Consider the following 23,206-nt stretch of genomic DNA (forward strand, 5'->3'; position numbering starts at 1 on the left):
GATGCGCAGGATTTTTATTCTGCAGCTACTTTATTAAGCTCTGATTCCCAAACTTCTAGCTAACAAAGAGGACCAGAGCTTTAATTAGCATGTACCTGGTTTTTTCCTCTTCTCTCCTAATTGAAAGATCCTCAAGTCAATCAAGATAAGGGGAAATTTTGTTAAAGCATTAAGCGTTTTGTTCTTACTAAAAAGTTGAGGGAAAAACTGTAAGAAATTACATAATAATATATAATTCTATAAAATATTTATAAAAAGTAAAATAAGGTGGGAGAATTCACTTCATTTGATATAGATTTAAATTATGTAAATAAATCTGCTCTTTGTAACTTCCACATTAGTATTTTCTTCAGCAAGGTGGTTAAAGGTGTTTAAGTATGACCTCTGCCCAGGCAAGGAACAAAAATAAAAATAACAAATTTAGAGAAGGTATAAAGGGGAAATAGGGCTTGCATTTTTACAGTTTTTTTTTCATTTCAGGTCAAGTAAAATTAATGATAATATGTAGAGGCTTCTCTATAAAAATTCTATCTAGCGTGACCAGTATTAAAGCTCTGTTTTAACAATATTTAACAAGTAAATTTAACAAGTAAACCCTTGACCTCTATATGTTACTGAAAAGAAATCTTTGAAATAGTCTTAGCAACATCCACTTGATGTATTATTTGAAGGTGTCTGAGCAGGAAGGCTATATCCATCTTTTAAGATAGATTTTTGTATTAATGAGCTGGTCTCTCATTTCCTGGGCCAGTATCACCTAGCACAAGATTTTTATAATGCCTTTTTCTTTCTAATTTAAGTGCCAGTGCTGCTAACTCTCCACTGCACAGAAAATGGTTCAAAGCAGGTGTAGACCACTTGGCTGAGAATTTATTATGATCTGTCTTTTTATCTTATCATGTGACAGAGTGGAAATGATGTTCTGTTGCTTTATGTTAACATGTAACAGAGCAAGTGGATGTGAGGTTGCAAGGTGTATTTCTGTGCTAGTCTTTGTCACTGTGTTTCATATATGAAAATAGAAGTTTCTGTGAAGGATTGTGACTGCTCTGGCTCTTGGCTGCTTCTGAAGTTTCAGTCTTGATCCAAACCTGGCTCTGGTAAGGAACACTTGTCTCATTAGTTGGTTTTTCTCGTCAGGAGCCAGCAATGCTGACCAAACAAATTAACGGGAACTGTTTGGGAGGGGTAGACAGAAGAGTGCTTGTGTGCCTGACCAGAGAGATCCAAAACAGAAATACTGAGTTACCTTTTTGCTGATTTCTTAATGCGGAACTACTGATATTTCACAGCTCTGTTGCTGCCAATCTTAGGTGTTTGTTTACAATTATAGGAAAGAATTGCTTGGCTGAAGGTTCAATTTATTTCCAAATATTACAGAAATGTTCTGTAGGGGACCCTTTCTAGGTTCAGGAGGTACTCACATCTTCCTTGTGGTTTATTTGAGAATGGCTGTCCTGTGCAGGTTAACCCACTAAGGACAGAATATGCTTTGGTGGTCGGTGTTCTTCAGACTGGTGTTGAAGGATGTAAGCTCTTGGCTTGTAGGATTTGACATTGAGTTGATTATGCAGGCTTTTCCTTTCTCTGAGTTACCTTTTGTGTGAAACCTATGCTCCTTTCTAAAGTAGTTATTTCCTCATGTACAACATATATTTAATGATTTGAGATGCCAAATTAAACCACTTACATCGTGTGGTGTTTTTTGTAGAAATTCAGTCAGTTTTACTCTTTCTCAAGTTTCCATCTCAGGAGAAAATATTTTAAAGAAAATTCTTAAAGATCTTAATCTATATCTAAAAAATATGGAATTCAGAAGAGGAAACCTAAGATTGTTTTTCTAAGAGGAACCATTTTTGTTCATCTTTTACCAAATCTGGTTAACCAGTAAATTTTCCCCCGAAATCAATGAAATTAAAGGAAATACCTGACATGCTCAGTAGACCAATGGGCATGAAAACCTAAAAATGTGTGCAAGATACAGAAATAGTAGAATTATATCCCAATTAAATAATTGTAGATACGTTAAAAGCAGGTGAGGTTGTTTCTTGTACTGCCCCTTCACTAAGTGAAGGCACTTATTAAGGTGATTGTTTAAACCAGCAATATTGTAGAGCAGATAGCAAACCCAAGCTACACAGTTAATCTGTCCAGACAATACTTTATTTACATAATCCATTTATATATTTATTCATATTAATTTATAATTTATAATTTGTTTCTGAAGGAGACATAGAGAAGATCTTACTGGAATTTTTAGTGTATTGGTAGTCATTATGATATCTTTCCCAGGTGTTTAGTATGATTCTACAGCTGTCAAAATGAGCAGACTTCATAAACTGACTCATTTACAGAAAGTGGCCCCCTGCTCAGTTCAATTAAAACAGCCTTTCTAAACTTTCAACGTTCTATTTAAGAACACAACTATTATGATTTTTTTAAACTGGCAAATATTGATTGATGTCCACCACTTTTTTTTGCTGAGCCCAGCAGGCCAGACATATGTACTCAAAGTGAGGGAATTATTAATGGTAATAATTTCATACATTGGTAGAGACATGATGTGTTCATTTATCCAGAAGACTTTTTCTAGGAGATAATCCTTATATGTTTAAAAGATAAAGTAAATTGTCTCAATTTTCCATTAAATTTAAGTGCTGTTAGGTACCAAAGTGTTCTGTGGTGAGGGAGATACTGGCTGTCCTGCAGAGTCCATCTCATTCCTCTGGTCCTGGATGCTTGTTCTTCATGTTGCATGGTGTGCCAGTGCACAAAGCTTCCCCAGTGAACTGGCTGGCTCAACCAAAGCTGTCTTGTAGTGTCACTTACAAGTTGGGTACATGTAAGCCCCATTCACTGGGGTAGGTTTTTCCTGTATTTTTTGGGGGAACCCAGCCTGTCAGAGCAGCCTAAATCAGTACTGTATAAGCAGGGGCGATTGCAACTGTGCTTCTGTACCATTCATTTAAAGGGAGTTGGGGTTGTGATTTCTTTTAAGGGCACCTCAGACTTAAACTGAGGTGAAGCTGAAGAATTGCAGAAAGACAGCTGGCCTAGTTTTCCAAGGACACAGTATCTGCAGTTTCTTTTGGCTTCTCTGCAGTTTCAGAGGATCAGTGCTTTGGGAAACTGGGTTGAATGGCAGATAATAGTGAAATAGCCCTCAGGAATAATCATCATATTAGGGAAGGCTTAGTTAAATGGCTCTACACTTTGATATTTTTATTTAGCTAATAATAATGTTGAAATAACCTAATTTGAATAGTATTTTTGAAATTAAAAATGCATATGCATGCCTGTTGTATTAAAAATAATGTGATTCTTATCTGTTTTCTGTATGACGATTAGAAGCTCAGTTATGTTTTTATGGGAATAAATCTGCATCCTGTCATGCATTGCAGTATGTTGGTACTTTGCCAAAAGGGTGGCAGACTGCAGTGCTATGAATCTGTTGAATTCCAAACAGACTCGTTTCAAGAAAATCAGCGAAAATACATGCCAATCTGAGCAAATCGAAATTACTCCAGTCTATGATTAATTAAATGAGGTTGCTTCAAAATTCATAACAGGTGCCTGAAATGACCTCACTTGATGCTATCAGTGCTTTAAATATCTCCAGAGAACTTGGATTAGCTGACTGAGTACCCCCATACAGAAAGGGTGTCCTATGTGAGCATGTTGTCCTAAAGGGATAAAATGGGTATGTCTCAGATGCCCTGAAGGAAATACATACCCAAATGCATGTGATGAAAGGCAGCTGAGGTATCAAGGAAGAAACTTTGAGGTTAAAATTTCAAGATTAGTGTTTTATCCAGATTGAGAAAGGGAGGATGTCACATATTCAATGCAAATATAACGGAATATATATGGGATATATACAGAATGCTTATAAAATATAACAGGATTCAGAGTTAATGTTTCAGGATAAAATAGTTGCTGTAGAGTGTTGCTGTGGTTTTTGAACTGTAGTAACATAACCTGCACAATTCCTGTGATGTATTTAGAACTGCTGGCTTTGGAAGCTGCAGAGCAAACTGATGGAATTTTCCATTGAAATGGTATAGGTGGAGGTTTGACAGCACAGCCACTGCTGCAGTGCTGTTCCTGGAGTTGGGGTGTGTTGTTTTTCTTCTATCCAATGCCTGGGAATTTTCAGCCAAGTTTTCATATATCTTGCACTCGTTCATGCACAGCTTTGGGAGCATATGCTTGTGTTTATAGTAGTTATATATACTTATGGAGTCTCAGAAATATTTGAATGACTGTGTGCATCTGTGAACCTGCAAACCTTTGAGGATGGATTTTAACAGGTATAAATCCACTTCTAATTCTGATGTGTCTGAACACATGCCATCTCTGCAAAGCCCATGTACACAATTTGATGACTTTGTGAAAAAAGAAGGCTGGCAGCCAAGAAAAATTAACCCCACGTCTTTGTGTCAGTTAAGCAGTTTAAATGACTTTCACACCTAAGGCTGAAATAAAAATGAGCTACTACTTGTCACCATGCTCTGAGAGGCTGGTCTCTTTGTTGAGTAACAACATCCATCTGCTTCAGAAAAAATTTACTATAGCAAACTGTGTCCTACTACACCAATCCAGCTGCCTGACCACAAAAACACAGTGCAGTGCAGAACCCTTGGTCAGCATCTCACGTGCATCTTCCATGTCCAAAATAGCCCTGGCATGGGTTTTGTGCTGGGTGGTTCCATGCTGTCAGCTTTCTTGCTTCCCATGGTCTGAAATGCAGTTATGCTGATGCAAGAGTGTATTTTCTTTCCAGCTGGCTTTGAAGTGGCTGCCATTGATCTGATATTTTGCAGATATAGATATACTGAAACCCAGACTCCAGGATGAGGTATTGTGCAATGCTGGGGGGAGGGCAAAAAAGACCAAAGCAAAACAAAAAAACCCCACAAAACCAAAAAAAACTGGCTGCTAAATCAAGCATCACCAGAAAGGAAAAGGTTTTGGTATGCAAGAAGAGAAAACAAAGGAAGGGAAGCCAGTATGATCATAGTTATGAAGTGGAGTGTGAATATAAATAGAGAAGGGATAGATGGCAAGACCAAGAAAAGGAAAACTGAGAGAAAGTGACAAACAGAGGAGGGATTGAAGGGTAGGGAGTTTGTGAAATGTTCAATTCCTCCCCAGCTTGAAGAGGCTGTGTGGGAGAAGATTGGAGCCAATATACAGAACAGACATCTCACTTCACATTTACAGAGTATGGGTAGAAATTAAGTTTCTTGCATTTGCCTGTTAAGCAACTCAGCCCCTGAAGGAGGAGACTTTCCTCAGCCTGTTTTATGGTTCTGGCTGAACACAAATGTGCAGAGTTATACTATGCCATACCTGCACCCAGCTGAAACACCTGGCTTAGAACAAGGCTGTACAGGCTTCTACCCCTGGATTTATCAGAAGTGATTTCACCTCTAGAACTTCCTGTTGTGACCTGCCATTAAACAAGACTTTCCATTCAGGAAGGAGGTGGTAAATTAAAATCTGAACAGAAAGAGATATTGATGTTTTGGGTAAGCCTTCCAATAAGATCCCTTAATTAGTGAGACTATGAGTCATGATTGGTGTTTTTTAATGTGGTTTAGGTTTTTTTTCCTGTTTCTTCTTGCATCAGGATGCTTTCATAACAAAAATCTCAGATGGTAATTTGGAGTCAGTTTGAACTGCTAGCTCACCTTATAATATACCTGAATGCATTGCTTATTTCTTTTATTTCTTATTCCTTCACTCTCTTATTAAAACTGTCTTGATGCTTTTTACCTATGTTCAAACTGTTTGGATATTAGTCCTTGCAAAAAAGTTTGATTTGTTGGGGGGGGTAAAGGGTTTGTTTGTTTGTTTTGTGGTGGTTTTTTTTAATAATTGCTGAGGCTCTCAGTCATTCACAGGATTTGAATGTATTTTAAAGCTAAATAATGTCTCAGAAGGATGTGTTGAATTTGCCTTTTCATGTTGGTGCTAATGTCTTCCTCATTTTTTGTTGTTAATGCAACATTTTTGTGGCTGTGACCCACTCTGCTTCTATTTGATGACTTGCCTGTTATCCCATAACAGAGGATGCTGACTAAAAAAGTTATCCATGTGGAAAGTTTTATAGCACCTCTCCCAAGGCCTTTATTGGGTTTTCATATTTCCAGTGCCAAAGAAGTGGATTTCAAGTTAGACAGTCTTTCAAGGTATTCACCATAGTGAAGTCAAATAATTTCTGTGGAAACCAGACAGTTGTTCTTACTGGTATAAACATACTCCACAATATGCTTCCATGCCCAAGTTGTAGAAAGTTCTTTCAGCAACCTGAATCTGTTCATCCTGCTCCCTTTTCCTCTTTTTCTGAAAGTGCTTATGCTTTTCTTAAGAACAAAAGCTTCCCCAACCTGACCATGTGCAATTCTTTGCATCACAGTTTGGGAATTTCTGGAGCATGAGTGTTGCCTCTTCCTCAGTGACAAAGTGCTTTGCAAATGGCATTGGTCTGGTGAGTCTTTGAGGGTTTTGTTTGTTTGGAGTTTTTTTTTTAATGGTGTGTCATCACTTTCTGAAAGAAAAATATGTATGTCAGGAATAATGTCACTGGGGTCTATCTGTTGGGATAGAATAACTGCTTTTCAGCCCCAGTAAAGATGACTGAACTAAGTAACATTATCAGAATAGAACATGCTTATTAGAAGAGATTTGTCATAATCTCTTCTAATAAGAGCAATACGTATCACATACTTTCTTTATGACTTTGGGAAAGTTACAGATACTTTCATTCACTCTGCATAAAAGTTGATGTATTTGTCACATGTATCTCTTTTTGTTATTGCTTACTTGAACTATAATTTAGGTCAAGAATTCGTTCTGAACTTGTGTATGGAGTGCTGATGGTACTGTGTAGCTTGGTGTCATTTTAACACCTCTCACCGTTATTGTAATACACATATTAAAAATAATCAAGGATCTTTTTATATTATTTAGACTAGCTTGAAGCTGCTCATCCTCTGTGATTCCCTATATTCACATTATTTAGGAACTCTCAGTCATTATGACAAGCATAAATACTTGCATAAATATGAACTTGGGAAGCAAATGCTGGAGAAGAGATATATATGACTGTTAAAAGGTTGCCACTTCCAAATATATAGTTTTTTTAAATTCTAGATTTGTATGAAGGTTGTACAGGAATGCAATGTGGAGTTTGAGACCTGAAAGCTGAGTCTTTCAGAATCTGTGTGCCCATGTTAAAGAGGAAGGGTTAAAGGTGTCTCATACACTGCATGGCAAATATCTTCTTCTCCAGTGCTTTGGAATACAAGATCCAAAGCAGAAAATAAGTTCATCATTCTCTTTTCCAACTGCAGTGAAGTAACTACTTACTGGGATGACTCCTAAAACATTTGCTGTCATCTAGACATTTTAATGACAAATTCTTAGATCAAAGTAGCAAGTGAGGTAGAGCAGTGGTGATTAACAGCTTGAACAAAAATAGATTTTACTGTGCATTTATAACTGGAGTGTCAGGCCATGGATATTTGTTAGAGCTTTGAAGGCTGCATACCTGCAGAACCTGTTGCAGTCTTTCAGGCTGGAGAAAGATTTAAGAATTTCTCTGTGAAGATTCCTGCTCAGGAGGAGAATTAAACTGACATTAAGTTCTTATGGCTGCACCATTCCCCATCATGACAAAGGTGCATGTATTAGACAACATGACATCTGGTTGCTATGTATGGAAATACTTCTATGCTTCATAAAATGGGGAATATATTTTTCATCTCACCAGTGTCCTGGGAGGAGCTGTTGAAGTTAAAATGTGATCTTTGAGGATACGCTGTAGGTAATTTTCTTTTTCTGAATACCATAAACTAGAACAGGAATAGTGTTTTATTATTTGCACTCATGAATATGTGTGTAAGTTTGATGCATCTGTGTAAACCAGATATTCAAACAGAATTTGCTCCATGTAAGTAGAAGTACAAGATACCAGTATGAGCTGGTAGGTTTTAATAGTCCTGTCACATATGCATTTCAAGAATATGCTAGCCATGAGGCATCTGCCTAATGCATAATCTGGGGCAGAGTTAAATACTGCTTTTTCTGAATTGTCCTGGAGCCACACTTAGTGAGCACTGGGTGACAGGAAAAGGAAAAGCTGTAGTACATATATGACTGGATGTGCAGATGTCTTGGTGGAGGTTAAGATTTAGGAGTTCAGGAGAATACAGTTGCTTGCCTCTGCTTTGAATCTGTGTCTGTTTGTACCACAATCCATTGTCATCAACTTGATGAGGGGAAAAGACTTAGAGGAGAATAATTGAACGCCTTTGGTTGAATACATTTCTGTTCTGAGATGTTTCTTGAAAGCCCCGATAGTTCATCATGTCTTGTGAAATTTATCTACTGTGAAAGAGATTTAACTGTTACCCACTGGACATGTGCTTGACCATGTCTTTTGCCTATTCTGTGTGCCTGTACAGTAGGATTAGGTTGTTCTACCTCACTTCTCACTTGTATTTTCCTCCTTCAAACTGGGATTGTATTAAGTGCAGTGTATTAAAATACTACTCAAGCATGGCCAGCAGATTTCCCAGGGTGTTTGCCAGGGCATCAGTATTCTCCTGACAAAGTTACTTCACCTCTGCTTTGAGCCCTGCTTTGAATTTTAGAAGCTAATTATGGGTGATTTGGCATCACCCATGCTTAATAAATTTTGTATTACTGATCCTTTATTCCAATAAATGGGGAGGGTACTTGTTTTTTGTCTAATAAAGGTCCTTTCTTTTACATACTAGTCATTGGTTTAAGTCAATGTCTCTGGAGAGTGCTTCTTGTTCATTAGTGTGATACTCCACATACTATAAATGAATTGAAATATTAGTGAAATTCCTTCTATCTGCAATCATAATGGTAGCATTCTTTTGCTGAAAATGTGTGAGAGAATATTAGGTGAACAAAGGAGAGAATTAAGAATCATGATGGGTAGTACAATAAGGTCAAACCTTAGCAACTGAGTTTTGCCTTTTCTTAGCTTTTATATTATTACCCAATATTGCCCATATTTTTCTTGGCTGCCCTTTAGTGAACATTTCCTGTAACAATTCTATATATGACTAGTCTACAATGCACTGAAGAGAGAATCTTGATAACAAGAGCAGCAAACTTTAAGAGTTGCTGGTGCATGAAAAGTGAAGGACAAAACCTAAAGGATCCAAGCATGGCTATGCAGAGAAGCCTTTTATGAATTTGACAGTAGGATGCTATTGCTGTTTGACACTAAGCTGTACAGGAGTCCAAACTGCTGCATTTTGGACTTCTTGGAAAGATGACTTTTCTCAGTGCTTAATCTGAAAATTATTTTTCTCAGTGCTTAATCTGAAAATATAGCACATCTACATAGACTGTCCATTTCTCTTGAGCCACATCCTTACAGTACAATTCTCCAAGTTTCTAATCAGCCAAAATACAAGCATGTTGTATTTCAGTCTGCTAGGGAGAGTTGCCTGTATCAAAGCAATGTAGAAGGGGGGCAGACATAGAATCTAAGTGCAAAAAACATGTTTTGGGTAGATGTTTTGGATTCTGGGTCACTTCTGTTTGTTAGTAAAGCTTTTTAGCTGAGATAATAAGTAACCTATTGAAAGTGCTCAAAATGTCACTTCTCCTGCCTCCACAAAAAAGAGAGAAAATACAGAAGGGAAGAATTTCAAGCATGAACTTGGGTTTTTAAAAAAAAATGCCACCACCCGAGCATCTTGGCAGTTGAGCTGTTCAGTGTCAGCTTTTCTTTCTTTGACTATAGGAGCTGCTTGTGAATGACACCTGAGTGCATTTGCCCTCAGATAACCTCTTCAAGAGGCCTTTTCTTTCTTGTAGCTCTGTGGTTCTAATGCACTTACTTTTGTGGTCGGTCTCTCTTCCCCTTGCTTAGATGTGTGGTGTGGGTGTGACACTCGCAGTGAACATTGTACCACTGTGTTCTGGAAGGTCAGCACATCATAGCTTTTTGGAAACAAAAATGCGCTTTTTTAAAATTTATTATTGTTTTTTGCCTGTTTTGCCTTCATCTTAATGTTTTTGCTTTCTTTTAATCTCTCCTTCTGGTATAATAATATCCTTTCATTGCATTCTTCTTGCACATATTATGCTGTCTTTAGACCTTCCCCCCCCAACACCCTTCTCTTCTGTATTCCACTTTCTCCTTTTTCTCTTCCAGCCACCTATCCTCACCCTTGTGACTTCTGCATCTATAATGCAGTAGCTGCATGACTGCCTCAGACTGCTGTTCCAAAAGGAATTGCTCTTGTCCTGCTTTCCTGCTCACCCACAGCACCTCTGTTGTGCCGCACAAGCGCTTTGAATGCCCTCAATACCCAGAGTCCATCATGCTTGTAGTGTGGGGGGGCTTCTGTGCTGTGTTGGATCTCTGGAGAGACCTTCTCAGACAAAAAGAGTCAGGGCATCTCCAAAATCTTGCAACAGTGGCTGTCAGTCGAGTAGATGGGAGTTAGCATTGTTTAAAGGGTGGGGAAGAGAGAACTGTAGTTAAAACTGGGATGGTTTGTGGTTGGAGATCCCGTTTTAGATGTGAGCTAGGGGGCAGGCTGACACATTGAATCTGAGATTTGTGTGTCCTAAGACCTTCCTCTGAAACCAAGGTCTGACCTTCTGTAAGACAGGGTGTTCTATGCTGTTAGGGGGGAAATAGAAAGGAGCTATGCCATGTTAAACTAGATAAATGGGTAAAACTGGCACATTTTCATGGTTTTAGCAAGGAACTGTCAAACACTGCCAAAAAAACCAGATCCTGCATCTCTTTGAGCAAGTGGAGGGAGTGAGGGAGCTATGCCTCCTCTTTGGGGGAGTTACAATCCCTGCTGTTTGTATTGGTACAATACATAAACCTGCCATGTGCTTATGGAATGTGAAAGACTCTTCTGCAGTTAACAGTGAAATTGCAAAAGAAAATCCTTGAGTCATCACAGAAAATGCAATTATTAATATTATCAGCATGAGAGAATAGAATATTTACTGAGAATACTGGTCATCTTATGAAATTCAGAGTCAATATAAAACCCACATAAAATTTCACAGAAGTTTGGTGTTATCAATTCCAAGTGTGCAATGAGAATGAGTCACATCTTCCAAGATTTGCTTAAAAATCAGAAGTTTATTTTTCATTTGGTTTGATTATTATTTGCCTTTTTATGTCAGAGCTGATTCGTTTTTTCCACTACTTGCAATGGCCACAACCCTTTTATTATTTTTTTTTAAGGAGTTTCTTTTAACTAGAGTACCAAATATTTCAGGACATGCAACAAAATTATGTAATTACTGCCAACTCATATTATCAGGTAATTATCAAAGTAATCCCACTTCAGTAGAAGGGAGAAGTAGGAGGTTATAGAATAGAATAAGATTAAGCTGAATTTTCATAGGTTGCTGCTTTGAGTAACCAACAGTTGCATACTAGAGAAGAGTGTTGTCAGGGGAAAAATATACTTTGTTCAGGACTGGGTACAAATTTAATCTTGTCACAGAAATTCTGTCCCATATTTCTAGAGGCATGGAAATTTCTTCCAAGAAGTTTACTTTTTAAAGTCATCTTTTACCTCTCTTCTCATTCCTTCACTTTAGTAAAAGACAAATGAGAAGATTAAGTAAATCTTTATATATTTAACACAAAGCATTGAAGTGGAAGGATTGCATACAAGATCTCTTCTGTAATCTTTAGTTCTTTGTGAGGAATTATTTGACATACCTGCAAACTGCATCAGGTAAAAATCTGTTCCTAATGATGTTGGGTGTCTTCTCTTTTTTTTTATTATTTTAAAATTATTTTTAATAGTACTCTTTCTATCAAGTATTCCTACAAGGATGTGCTTGGAAAAATTCTTTTGAGGGAGTCAGAGGTTCTGTGCAGACTCCAGCTGAGGTGTACTGACAGCACATCCCAAAGGGGGGTGAGGGGCTGCAGATGAGAGAGGTTCCGCTTTGTTTGAAGTTTGTGATTTGGGTCCCACATTTGAAATTGTATGCTTTTTCCCTCTCTAATATGAAGAGAGATATTTTTTCTCTTCATGGAAAAGTTAATTTTAATTTTGGGCAAATAGTCTGGGGTCAGTTTTACTGGGCAGTAGGTACTTGCCACGGTAGCAGCAGCATTCTGAATGTTTTTATTGAATGTCCCATTTAGTCTTGTGAGTGACTCTTGAGCTAAATAAAAAATCCCAAACCAGCTCCCTGTTTGTATTTCTTTAAAAGAAGTCTTTTGTATCAGAGCAGACAAATTCAGCTGTTATGAAATTAAACATTATGAAAAGATGGAACATTTACTTTTGCAAAACTTACCTACCCTGCAGATTTTCCTTGACACGCTGTATTAGTTCTGTAAGGAGTTTTTCTCTTGCTGAAAGATGGGCAACTAGTTTAAAACCAAGGGCAGGACAGATATACTGAAATATGTTAACTTTAAAAATTTTACAGAAGTCACTGCTTTCTCTTTTTTTATGGTTTTGTTGCCTTGAATTAAGGTGGCACCAGCTGCTGCCTGTCTGCATCACTTGTGCATAGCCTGGAGAGGTATCATTCACCAATGGGAGTGAAGCAAAGTGCCCCAGCAGCTTTGTGGAGCAAGCCATATTTCTCAGCAGCACAAGTTCAAACCCTACTCAAGGCTTGCACCAACTCAAAAAGGAGCTTGTGAGGACGTTTCTTTTGCTAGATCTATTGTGCACAACTTTCTATTCTGCTGAACTAAGTGTAGAAGAGAAACATGCTTCTGGGTAAGTAATTCCTTGTGGAGGCTGAAATCTGTCTTTCAAGCAGCTGCATAATAGAGTGCTGTATGCTTGCTCCAGCTGTATGGAAGCAGAAATGTTTGGCTGATTTATTTTTAATAGCAATCCATTAGTGAAAGCTGTACTCATTTGCTGCAGTTTAGGAACAGAGTAGTCAAATTTGGAAATCTTAGCACTGTGGGTGACTGTGGTCTATTTTTTTAGATACTTTTTATCTTTGGGTAAACTGCGTCAAAGAAATACAAATGCTAAAATCAGCATTTGGACGTTTTTGCCCTCTTAGATGATAATCATGACATTTTTTGAAGGAAGGCTCTAAGTGAAATTTTTTGTTAATCAGTCAATTGGAAGAATGTATTTCTTAAATATGAAAATAAATGTTTCTTATTTGTGAACCTACTGATGGTTCACTGTAAAAAAATTAATGCCTAATTATTGCATATCTTTAATTCTCTTTTATCATTATGCTGCTAAAATCTGTTGACTAATATTATTTATATAATAGTTTTAATAAGCACAAATATTAGCATCATTTGAAATAAGGAATGCCTTCATGTGTATTTTAAAGAAGAACTTGAATTTATTACGTTTCTGATTTGTTAATGTGTTGCAGATTTTACAGCATTGCTTAACTGCAGTGTTAAAATGTGTGTGATGCATTCAAAAAGTTCCTCTTAGAATGCCTTGTTAGGTCAAAAACATAAATGCTCTCTTCTATCCTCCAAGTCCTTATCGTTAGATGATTAGCTTGTAGAGAAAACTTTTAATTTTTTTTTTTTTCATACAAGGCAACCTTGACTGAAGAAATGTCATTGATAGGTTTTTCAGCTGTTGAAATAAATAGTAATAGAATGTTCGTTTTCTGTGATTTGAATGTTTAAATTACTTTTTGTTCTGTGTAAGCATGATCATCCTTGGTAGGGAGCAAATTACAAAGTGGTAGAATTACATCTCATAGGATTCCATTGCTTTTAAAACTACTATGTAATATTTCTCTTCTTTTTACCTAAACTGATGAGTGACTATTGACCATAACTTTTTGCTACTGTCAGCTTATTTAATTTTCTAAAAACAAGAAAAAGGCATGGAGAGGTGTTTTTGTGAGGCAGAATCTAAGATTAGTGCGGAATTTAGCTTAATTTGATTGAGTTGATGAGATTTCAGCAAATTAGGTTGTATGTTTGTATGTGCTTCAGGACTGTTAATATAGCTACTTCATAAGCTTTTATCCCTTGTCCTTTTTCTCTTCATATATGTGTCTGTGACATTGTTTCTATGTTTTGTTTGATGATCATAATTTTATACCTTGGGTGCTAGATTCTTGTAGGGAATTGCTTTCTGGTTTTTCTAGACCTTGCTTCTCTGTCATTTTGTACATTCAGATACAGTCACAACAGTAATTTGCTGCATTGTACAGAAATACATGTTGCAGCAGGTTTAACAGAGAAGCCTGAGAGAAATCTGGTGGTTTGGTTGTTGCTGTTGTTCATTTACTTGATTTCAGTAACCTCTATTTGGAAATGTGTTAATTCTGTCTGAAACTGGAGCAATCCACATCTTCCATTCAGCCTCAAGATGCTTTGTTAAACATCACCAGACACAGTTTCCCTGTGCTACCATTATCATGGTAATGTCTAGATTTACAGTTATCTTTGGCTTCCCAGCATGGCTTATCAGAAAGGGCCACTCTGCAGGGCAGTGCAGACAGCCCAAAAATCTTGGGTTGTTCCTGTCTCCTGGGAGACAAGACATAGGCAGTGGACAGTCCATGCTGGCCAGGCATCATCTGCCTGCAGCTTTGGCTAGTAGGTGGCAAGCCAAAAAATGTTTTTCCAGCTGAGAGAGAAAAGTGAGAGTCCAAAAAATGGTGTCAAGCCTTTGGGGACAGTTGGACTGGGATTAAAGTAAAGCAGAAAATTCTGTCTAATCAGAAAGTGGGAAAAAAAGCAAAAAACCACACAAAACAAAAAGAAAACCCCAATGAATAACAAACCCCACTCAACTAACCAAAAAAATTCCAGTTTTAACCCATCAAAACTGCTTTACACAGAACACGCAGCTCTGTTACACTGAGAGAGACAATCTGCTGAGAAGGGAAACCAAATAAAACTTGGCAGTTTGTGCACCAAATAAGATACACATTTTGGCAAGAGCTGAGCAGTACAAGTGCTGGCAACTGGGGGCAAATGTCTGACCCATACTGGTACCAGTGACTATTTTGACCCTGCTGTCAAGGAAGCAGGGACCAGAACTGAGTCAGAGGGACAAGAGACAGCAGTAGGGGTCAGGAAGGGTCATGGAAAGGGAGGGTTTGAACAGGACTCTGAACGCGTGGGAGGTGTCTTGTGGGAGTAAAGAAGGATAATCCATACATACAGAAGTGTGTGCTGTCACTTTCCCAATGACATCTTCTAAAGACAGTAATTTAAAAAGCAAAGATGAAAACACATGGATAGGTAAGCAAGACATTCAGGAACGCAGCACTGGTAGTGAACAGTGTGCAAATAAAATTTGTGTCAAAGGTTTGTGTTTAGATAGATGAATATCCCACATGCATATACAGATTTCTTGATTTTGCAGAAGAATATTTGGGTTTGTTCAGTACAAACTTCGTTCAGTACAAATCTTGTTCAGTACAAATCTTGAAAATTTGGCCTTTGGGGAGAAGATACTTTCATGTGCTGTAATACTGAAATGCTTTGAGCAAAGTTGAAAATGATATTCTATGGCTGTAGAGAACATTGACATCTTTTGGATGACTTATTCAAATATTCTTATGGTTGATGGTGTATTCATATTTGAATAAATTCAGGAAAGATTCATCCAAAGCTGTTTCAATCCAGCACTGCTGTAAAGAAACAGAAAAATCTAATCACTTCATCACTTAAAGCTGCTTAAACCTTCAGGAGAAAAAGGGTTACTACTTAAATTTCAGATGAAAGGAGTGTTTTGTGAATTCATCTGTGTCATGTATTCATACCTGAATTAAAATGAGCCATGATGTACTGCACTTTCTCAGGAACATTACATAAACTTCCTTGTTCTAAAACATGCACAAGTTTGAAATGTGCAAACAGAAATGAAAGAAACTTTGCAGTAGTTTCTCCACAAGCAGGAAGCCTAATATTTACACAACAATCAATAGAGTAAAGAACACGGAGACAAGCAGCACTCTCTCCTACAAATGTTGGTTTAACTGGTAAGAGAAGGTGGGATCTATCTGAACAACAACTCGCTTTTAGCTAGACCTGTTTGCTTGGGGATGGGTTTGGCTTGAATTCTGCAGAACCTTGTTGGCCATGGTTTGGAGTTGTGCAATTAAAACAGTGATTGTTTTTCAGTATGTTATATTTGGAACAGTTTTCTCCTGCTTTAATTTCTGGGATTCTGATCAGGTCCTTCGGTGGTGTTTTAGTGAGAGTGATGATTAGTTAAAGAAAAGTCTGATCCTGATACAGCTTGCTGTGCTGAAAAAAAAAAAAAGGAGTTTCTCTATGTATGATTAACTTAGATGTTTCTCTAATTCTTTGCAGTCATGTTTATTTGTTTGTCCTCTGTGCCTTTGGGGAGATTTTTGTCCTCACTGTGGGAGGGAAGGTAAAAGTGCAAGAATGCACTGACTTCAGTGCAAACCAAGAGGGGACAAGAAAGGACAGTATACTTTTATTTCTTGTTATTCTATGATCTACAAGCCTAATGTTACTATCTCAAAATAAAAGTTGGCAATTTTCAGTTCAAGCAAAAAGTTGCTGAATCCAGGAACCTCTAAGAGGAAGCTAAATATGTCTCTTGTTTCCATTATCCTTCCTGTGAGATCTCAGAAAAGTGTTGTTTTTCCCTAAGTTCACTGGGTAGGAACAATTGCTAGTCACATGTGCTACCTGCAGAGAATGCTTTACAGAAAAACCTGTCTGTCCTCAATCTCCTGGAAAAAACCTGTCCATTGGAACGAGAGGAGGAAACTGGGATATTGGGGCTGAGCTAAATTTTTTGAGTTTGAGAGTGGATATTTTACTCTCTTACCTGCTGATGTTTTCCTCTGCTGCAGTGGTTGTAGGGACCAGGTATGTGAAGATGCTGGCTATGGCATCAGCTTTAGAAGTCACCTGTGACTTTTAGAAGTCACCTGCACCTGCAGCCTCCTCTGAGGCTGCTCAGAGTTTCTGGGAGGTTGCTGAAATCTCTCTGAGGCAAAGGTGAGGGAAAGATGATTTTCAACACTTCAGAAGGTACATCAATAAACCAGTGATTAGGTGGACAGGCTTAGCAAATTCTTTCATGTACCAAAAGTCATTGAATATATGAGAAATTCCCTCAAAATTTTAAGAATCCATTGCAGTGGCCAGCTTCAGATAATCTTAATCAGGTAATATCTATCAGTTTTAATTTGTTCAAGCTTACTCAAGTTACTCATAATAGCTGTGCTCCGAAATAACTTGAAGTTTAAAGCAATTAACAAATTTAAACTAGGCAAGGAAAACTTCAGCTAATAGATTGACAGAAGTTACTGAGAAATGCAGTCTTGCAATAAAAAGTAATGTGCAAACCTCCTAGTTAAATGTGTTGCCTGTTGTAGTAATACCAGGCAACCAGGTAGTGAAGTTCAGCCTATACTGTGAAACCAAATTTGATTTTGTAGTCTTTGTTGTTGAAATCTGTTTTATTAGGTAATTTCATTAACAGTTATTAGCAAAGAGAAATGTACCTCAGTCTTCCATATTTCAAAGTGCAGTGTACCCCAAAGAACTTTTATATACACCCCTGAGGCATAAATCCCAACCCATGTCCGGTGTTCCCTGTTAAAGCAGATTCTTCACTTGAAGAGGTAGAGACTGGTGTGACAGTGGTAAGTGCAGTTATCCACAAGTGATGAGGCATCTCACCATGATTAACACAGAGTACTTCCTGTGTCTTATTTTCAAAACCCACCTGCTGGCCATGCTGGATCTTCATGTCCATGCAGAACTTCATTTGCATTGCTTTCTTTTTTAGCACCTTCCTTGTATGGCTGTGATTGTGTGGTAATTGTATAAAAAAAGAGAGTTTCATGTGTAGCTAAGCTACTACTTCTGAAGTGATTTTTATTTTTTTTTTCCTCTGCTTTTAGCAACTATTGGCACAGTAACTAAAATGTATGCCCTTGATGATGCTGTGATTTGTGCTAAAATGAAGTTGATAAGTACAGAATCAGATTGTTCTTTGTAGATTCTTATGGGGAACCTGAAGAAAGACAGAGCTTTCAGAATGGATGTAAGAAAATTGCTTTTGGAACTCTTCCCCTTTGTCACTGTACAGCAATGCATGCACTATTAAATGTTAAGGCATCTGTCCAATGCAAAAGAATGCCCAATTTTGTCTTCCTATACCTTGCTCCTGGTTACTTGTATTTCTTGTTCAATGAAGCACTCATTCATACTTTCACCACACTGCTTAACAGCTTGGAATGGTGTTCCAAGCCTGTAGAATAGCCTATTTGATTGATTGAGAAAAGGCTGATAGTAGTAAAACCCCCCAAAAACCAAAAAGCACTGCCCCCAAAATTGCTAAACTTGTCATATAATTCTATAGTTGTGTTCAATTTGTATTATTCTTTGTTATTGTTGTAAATAAACTGAATTAGACTATATCCTTGTGTATAATATATACATTTAAAAATAGGATTATAACTATTGCAGACTCTGGAAAATAAATTACTTTTCTGTTGCCTAAGATCACCTAGGAATACAGCCCTAGAGGTTTATTGGGAAAGTAGTTCTTGCTGTCATGTATTGGAGGCCTTCATGAAACTTAAGGGCAGAATGCAGTTGTTACAGCAAGTGGCTGTCACATAAATCAGGCACAGATCACCTTCTCCTTTTAAAAGTTCTATATATTTATAAACATCCAGTGATTAATTTTTAAAAGGAATGTGGAAATACATACATACTTTTGTCTAAATTCCTTGGCTTTTTAGGTTGTTGTTGTTGAGGTTTTTTTGGTTGTTTTTATTTTTTGTTTGTTTTTTTTTTCTTCAGGAGGTTTTAGGTTTACTTCAGGGTACATACCAAATTAGAAGAATTCTGAAAAGGTAGCCAATTCTTAATAGAGTTTGGCAATACTTCCAGGCCTGCTATTAGGCTGATTCATGGGTTTTATTTCCAGTGCAAAAATGAACAAATTTTTTGGTATTACCAACTGCTTTTTAGTGACTTGAGATACCATATACTAAAGTCTGTCACCATGTTGTGGTGGCACAGCTGAAAGAAGTAGAAGTGTCAATAACAGGTCAGAAAAGTAGTTCTGGAATGGTCTTTGAAGACTTAGCACCAACTTTCTGAAATGACAGGTAGTAGCACAGCAGAACAAGAAAGCACATGAAAAGAGAGTAATTCAAAGCTTTTGAATTTGTTTAAAGCTTTTGAAAAGATTGAGGAATAAGGATAGACTCAGTCCTATGGTTTAACTGCAAAAGTATTTATATGCTTGTGTGATTTTGATGGCAATGAAAGAGTAGCTGTTCAGCCAGTAAAAGGTGTAGGGAACACCAAGAGGTGAGGGAGTAGGGTGTCCATCTCTCTTTCACATTCTTTTGATAGCTTGTGGCATCTGCTGAGCTATAGAGCTGAATGAGCAGGTTTTAGAAGGTTCCCTCTGACTGTTGTCCTTTACCCTGAAATTTTTATCTTGTAATGCTGCTTTTGTTGGAAGCTTTGCTGCCTGCTGCAGTGGGATGAGGAGCTGGACTCTGAAGGGATATGTTTCATTTCTGAGATGCTTTAAAGCAAAAGGCTGATCACCATCTCCACTGCCCATCAGTTGCTTCATGTGCTGCAGGTCACACTCTCCCAGGGCTTGTGCTTCTGCTCTAAGTGCCATGCCTGGCTTGCTCAATGTTTGTTCTCTACTCATATGATTTCTCTAAGGCTAGTGGAGTTAATCTAATGGACAAGAGCATGTGTGAGAACAGAAATAGGATCAGCAATCCACAAAATCTGGTCTTTGTCCAGTTTAAATGGAAGATAAGTAAATTCATAAAAGGGAAGGGGGGTATTTCCATTTTAGTTTTGCATCTTGAGTGCAAAGGAGTCCATGGGGAGTGATGTACATTTCTGATTAAGTAGAATTCTAGCTGTAGAACAAAATTAATCAGTTTTTCACTGAGCATACTCAATAGTAAGGGATATACTTCAAGACAGCAGTGTTAGAGACTACATAATTACTCTGTGGTTCTGTGTTCTTTAAATTTTAAAATTATGGTAATTATCACATTTAAAATACATTTTATAAGTTTTAATATTAAAAATACAATTGAAATACAAGTGAAACTGATATTGAAACACATGAAAATAGGTTCACTCAGTAATTTCATTACTCTCTGATCTTCCTTTAAAAGTCCTAAGCTATTTGATTTTCCTGCCTTTCCCATGGGTCACTTTCCTTTTGCTTTATTGAATAGATTGCTAGATATTGGTTTTCTCAATATTAAGCTTTTGAAATACCATTCATTTCTTCCATCTCTTCATTCCTAATTATAACCACAGTGTATCAAACTAAGGGACAGTCTTTGCTTACAGTATTTATGCCTCAAACATTTGTGGTCCAGTGAGGGGTTCAGATAGTAATTTCCTTTTAAATTAATCGTGGTATTGGAGGTAGGAATGGTGTTGCCTGGTTGAACTGAACAGTCTTTAAAACCTCATTAAAATATTTATTTAAAAATTGTTTCTTTCGAGTCAACTCACAGATACTTTTTGAACAGTGCTTTCCCCACAGTGTGAAGTTAGTGACTGGTCATGTTCTGGTCACCAGGATCATAAAGGTGACACTTGGAATTTTCTATTTGGGTGTTGCTGTTCCTTTGCATGCAGCAGCCTTGGAGCTGCTTTTAGTGGCATTCTGTGTGCATATGTGGTGCTTTGAAACACGTTTCATTACATGAGAGGCCTTTAAGACAAATGCTTAGTTCCAGCAGCTGTAAATGGTATCACTTTCCTGTTTTAGCAGTCTGCCCATGGGATATTAGGAGCACTATCATTTTACTTTGAGTCCCTTTTAAGTTTGGCCATTAAGAAATAGTATCAAATAATGAACGGGATGGGATCCTATTACAGCTTAATAATAATGGAACAAACAAGCAAACAAAAACAAGTAAATAACTTTCTTTCTACAGGATTCCAATCAAATTAAATGTAAAGACTTACTATGCTGTGGTGTGATACTTAAGAGCTAGTGATAGTCTTAATGTTCCAAAGATACATTACCTGGATCTGAGGAGCATTTTGAGTTAACAGCAATGAGCAGATTTTGTGAACTGGGGAGGATTAGTTGATTACAGAAAAACTAACCACAGAACACACATTCAAACTTTCTATTACTTAGTCTAAATAGGAAAGATTCATCCAGATACATTTAACATTCTGAGTCTGCAAACCTATGGATTTATTTGCTCCTAGCTGGAGTTGTAAGATTTGGGAAATCCTTCTGTTACAGCTGCCTGAGAACTACTTTGAGAGGTAGTTATGCAAGTGTAACAAAAATTGGGATCTCTGCACTGTCTTTGCTTTTTAAAATTAAACAAAGGAAGTGCTTCTACTTGAAAGAGAGGAATTGCTTCTTGTAAATCCAAACGTCAGGGATTCAAGTCCTAGACCCTCAGAGCAAAGAAACTATAAGAAATATTAAGAAGCATAACAAGGTTTCTACGAAGTCAGTATTTTGTATCCAATTGTGAGTCATTCAGTACTTAAAAGTTATGTAATACTGTCAATTATGAATACAAATTCAGGGGGAATTTGAAGGCCTTTCATCAGAATTTTAAAACTTTGATACCCCAAGGATTTATTCCCTAAGGAAATATGAACATAAATAATGATGTATCTGCCATTGACCTCTGAGAAAACATGCAAGCTCCAATTAAATTGCATCTGGAATGTTTGTTCACACCAAAAGGATCAAAAAGATGAAAGCTGGACTTGGTGGAAGGGCAGCAAGGTTTCTTAATTTGAGCTATTGCAAGGCCATTGCATGGTGGCTGTGGCAGCTCTCCCATGCTCTGGCCAGGGCAGCACTGCAGCTTCTCTCGGCCAAACTTCCTGAGGGAAAGGCTTCCCACATCTGTGCCTTCACACCAAGGGAGGCACCTTCTCACTGACTAGTGCAGCAAGGAACTTCTTAGCTGATACAGCAAGACAGTGGTAAAATCTCTGCTTTTAGTGGTTATTGCTAGTAGTTGTTGGATAATCTGTAGCTGTATTTGCCAGTTTCTGCATCATTCTTTGATTTTGTGATTTGGTAAGCTTTAAAAACTTTATGTATTTGACCTCTGTTTACTGTTTGTCTTAAATGCAGTTCTGTCTCTGCTCTTATGTAGTCTGAGAGCCCTACTCCTTCACCCCTGGCTTATCCAGATACTGTTCTTTATTTATGGTATGTAAAAATAGAAATATAGGAGCTGAAATACTCGGCAAACTGTTAGCACTGCAAGTCAAAAGTTTATAATAATTTCAGTCATGTGAAGAAAAGATTCATACTTTGTCTGAAGAGGTTACATGTCTGTTTTTTTCTCAAGTTTCCTTAAATAAATTAGGCTGTGCTTCACATAGATGTTAGTGCAGTGTACCTCACAAGAATTTTGTCTGAATAGCTACTAAGTTTTAAATACACACCATTTCATTATGCCTCATATGTTATGAATGTAAGTTAATCTTCAAATACAACTTGTCTTTGATATTATCAGTGTCTTGCTTTGTTTCTTTTTGAGTTCCATCTGAATTTTTTTTCATTGAATATTCTTTTCTAAAAGTCTTTCCCCTATAAAATAGTCTTTCCATATATTGCTTTAAACTGAAACCTTTTATTTTCTGTCCCATTGCACATTTCTTTAAATTGTGTTTCAGCAAAGACTTTTTTGCTCCCAAGGTGAGAGCAATTCCAAACATGTTTGATAAAAATACCATTGGGACAGAGTCTGAGGCTTCCACTCAACTTGTTTCCTTTTCTCTTTGAGTTTTACCTCATTTTATGGTGTGTGGGCTTCTTTCCCTTCCATTCAGCCTTGACTGTGGCGGCACAAGGATCAAAAATGTCATTGTGGTTTATTATTATTATTTTCATCATCATGGGAGGTGCTAGACTCACCTTTCCTGGAGGTGTTTATAAAAAGATGGCCTGTGGCACTTAGTGCCATGGTTTACTTGACAAGGTGGTGTTTGGTCATAGGTTGGACTTAATTATATCAAAGGTCTTTTCCAACCTGGCTAATTCTGTAATTATTATTATTATTAGTAGTATCTGTGTTTTCCCTTCAGCTGTCCTTTTCAGAGAGGTGTAGAGCTGGGCTTGGCAATGGGTCAGCAGTGATGTGCCAGGCTGCATTTCCCTGTCTGTAGCTGGGGCTGGGAGGTGCCTCAGACTCAGAATCCAGCAGTGGCTGCTGT

General features: G+C 37.5%; 1 protein-coding gene across 7 annotated transcripts in view; it reads left to right on the top strand.

Moving 5' to 3' along the window:
- The window catches only part of ZNF385B (zinc finger protein 385B), a 149,461-nt gene that overhangs the window by 53,740 nt on the left and 72,515 nt on the right, over nt 1-23,206 (top strand). Inside the window, exon 1 of one of the 7 annotated variants that reach the window (XM_071434818.1) lies at nt 6,473-6,493. The exons of the other annotated variants lie outside the window; for them this stretch is intronic. The gene's annotated coding sequence lies outside the window, so the exon portion shown is untranslated. Of the gene's footprint in view, nt 1-6,472; nt 6,494-23,206 lie in introns of those variants that run through there. 7 annotated transcript variants of the gene reach the window in all.

Source organism: Agelaius tricolor, unplaced genomic scaffold (genome assembly GCF_023055355.1).
Source record: "Agelaius tricolor isolate 1412-34295 unplaced genomic scaffold, bAgeTri1.0.p SCAF_10, whole genome shotgun sequence".
Taxonomy (NCBI): Eukaryota; Metazoa; Chordata; class Aves; order Passeriformes; family Icteridae; genus Agelaius; species Agelaius tricolor.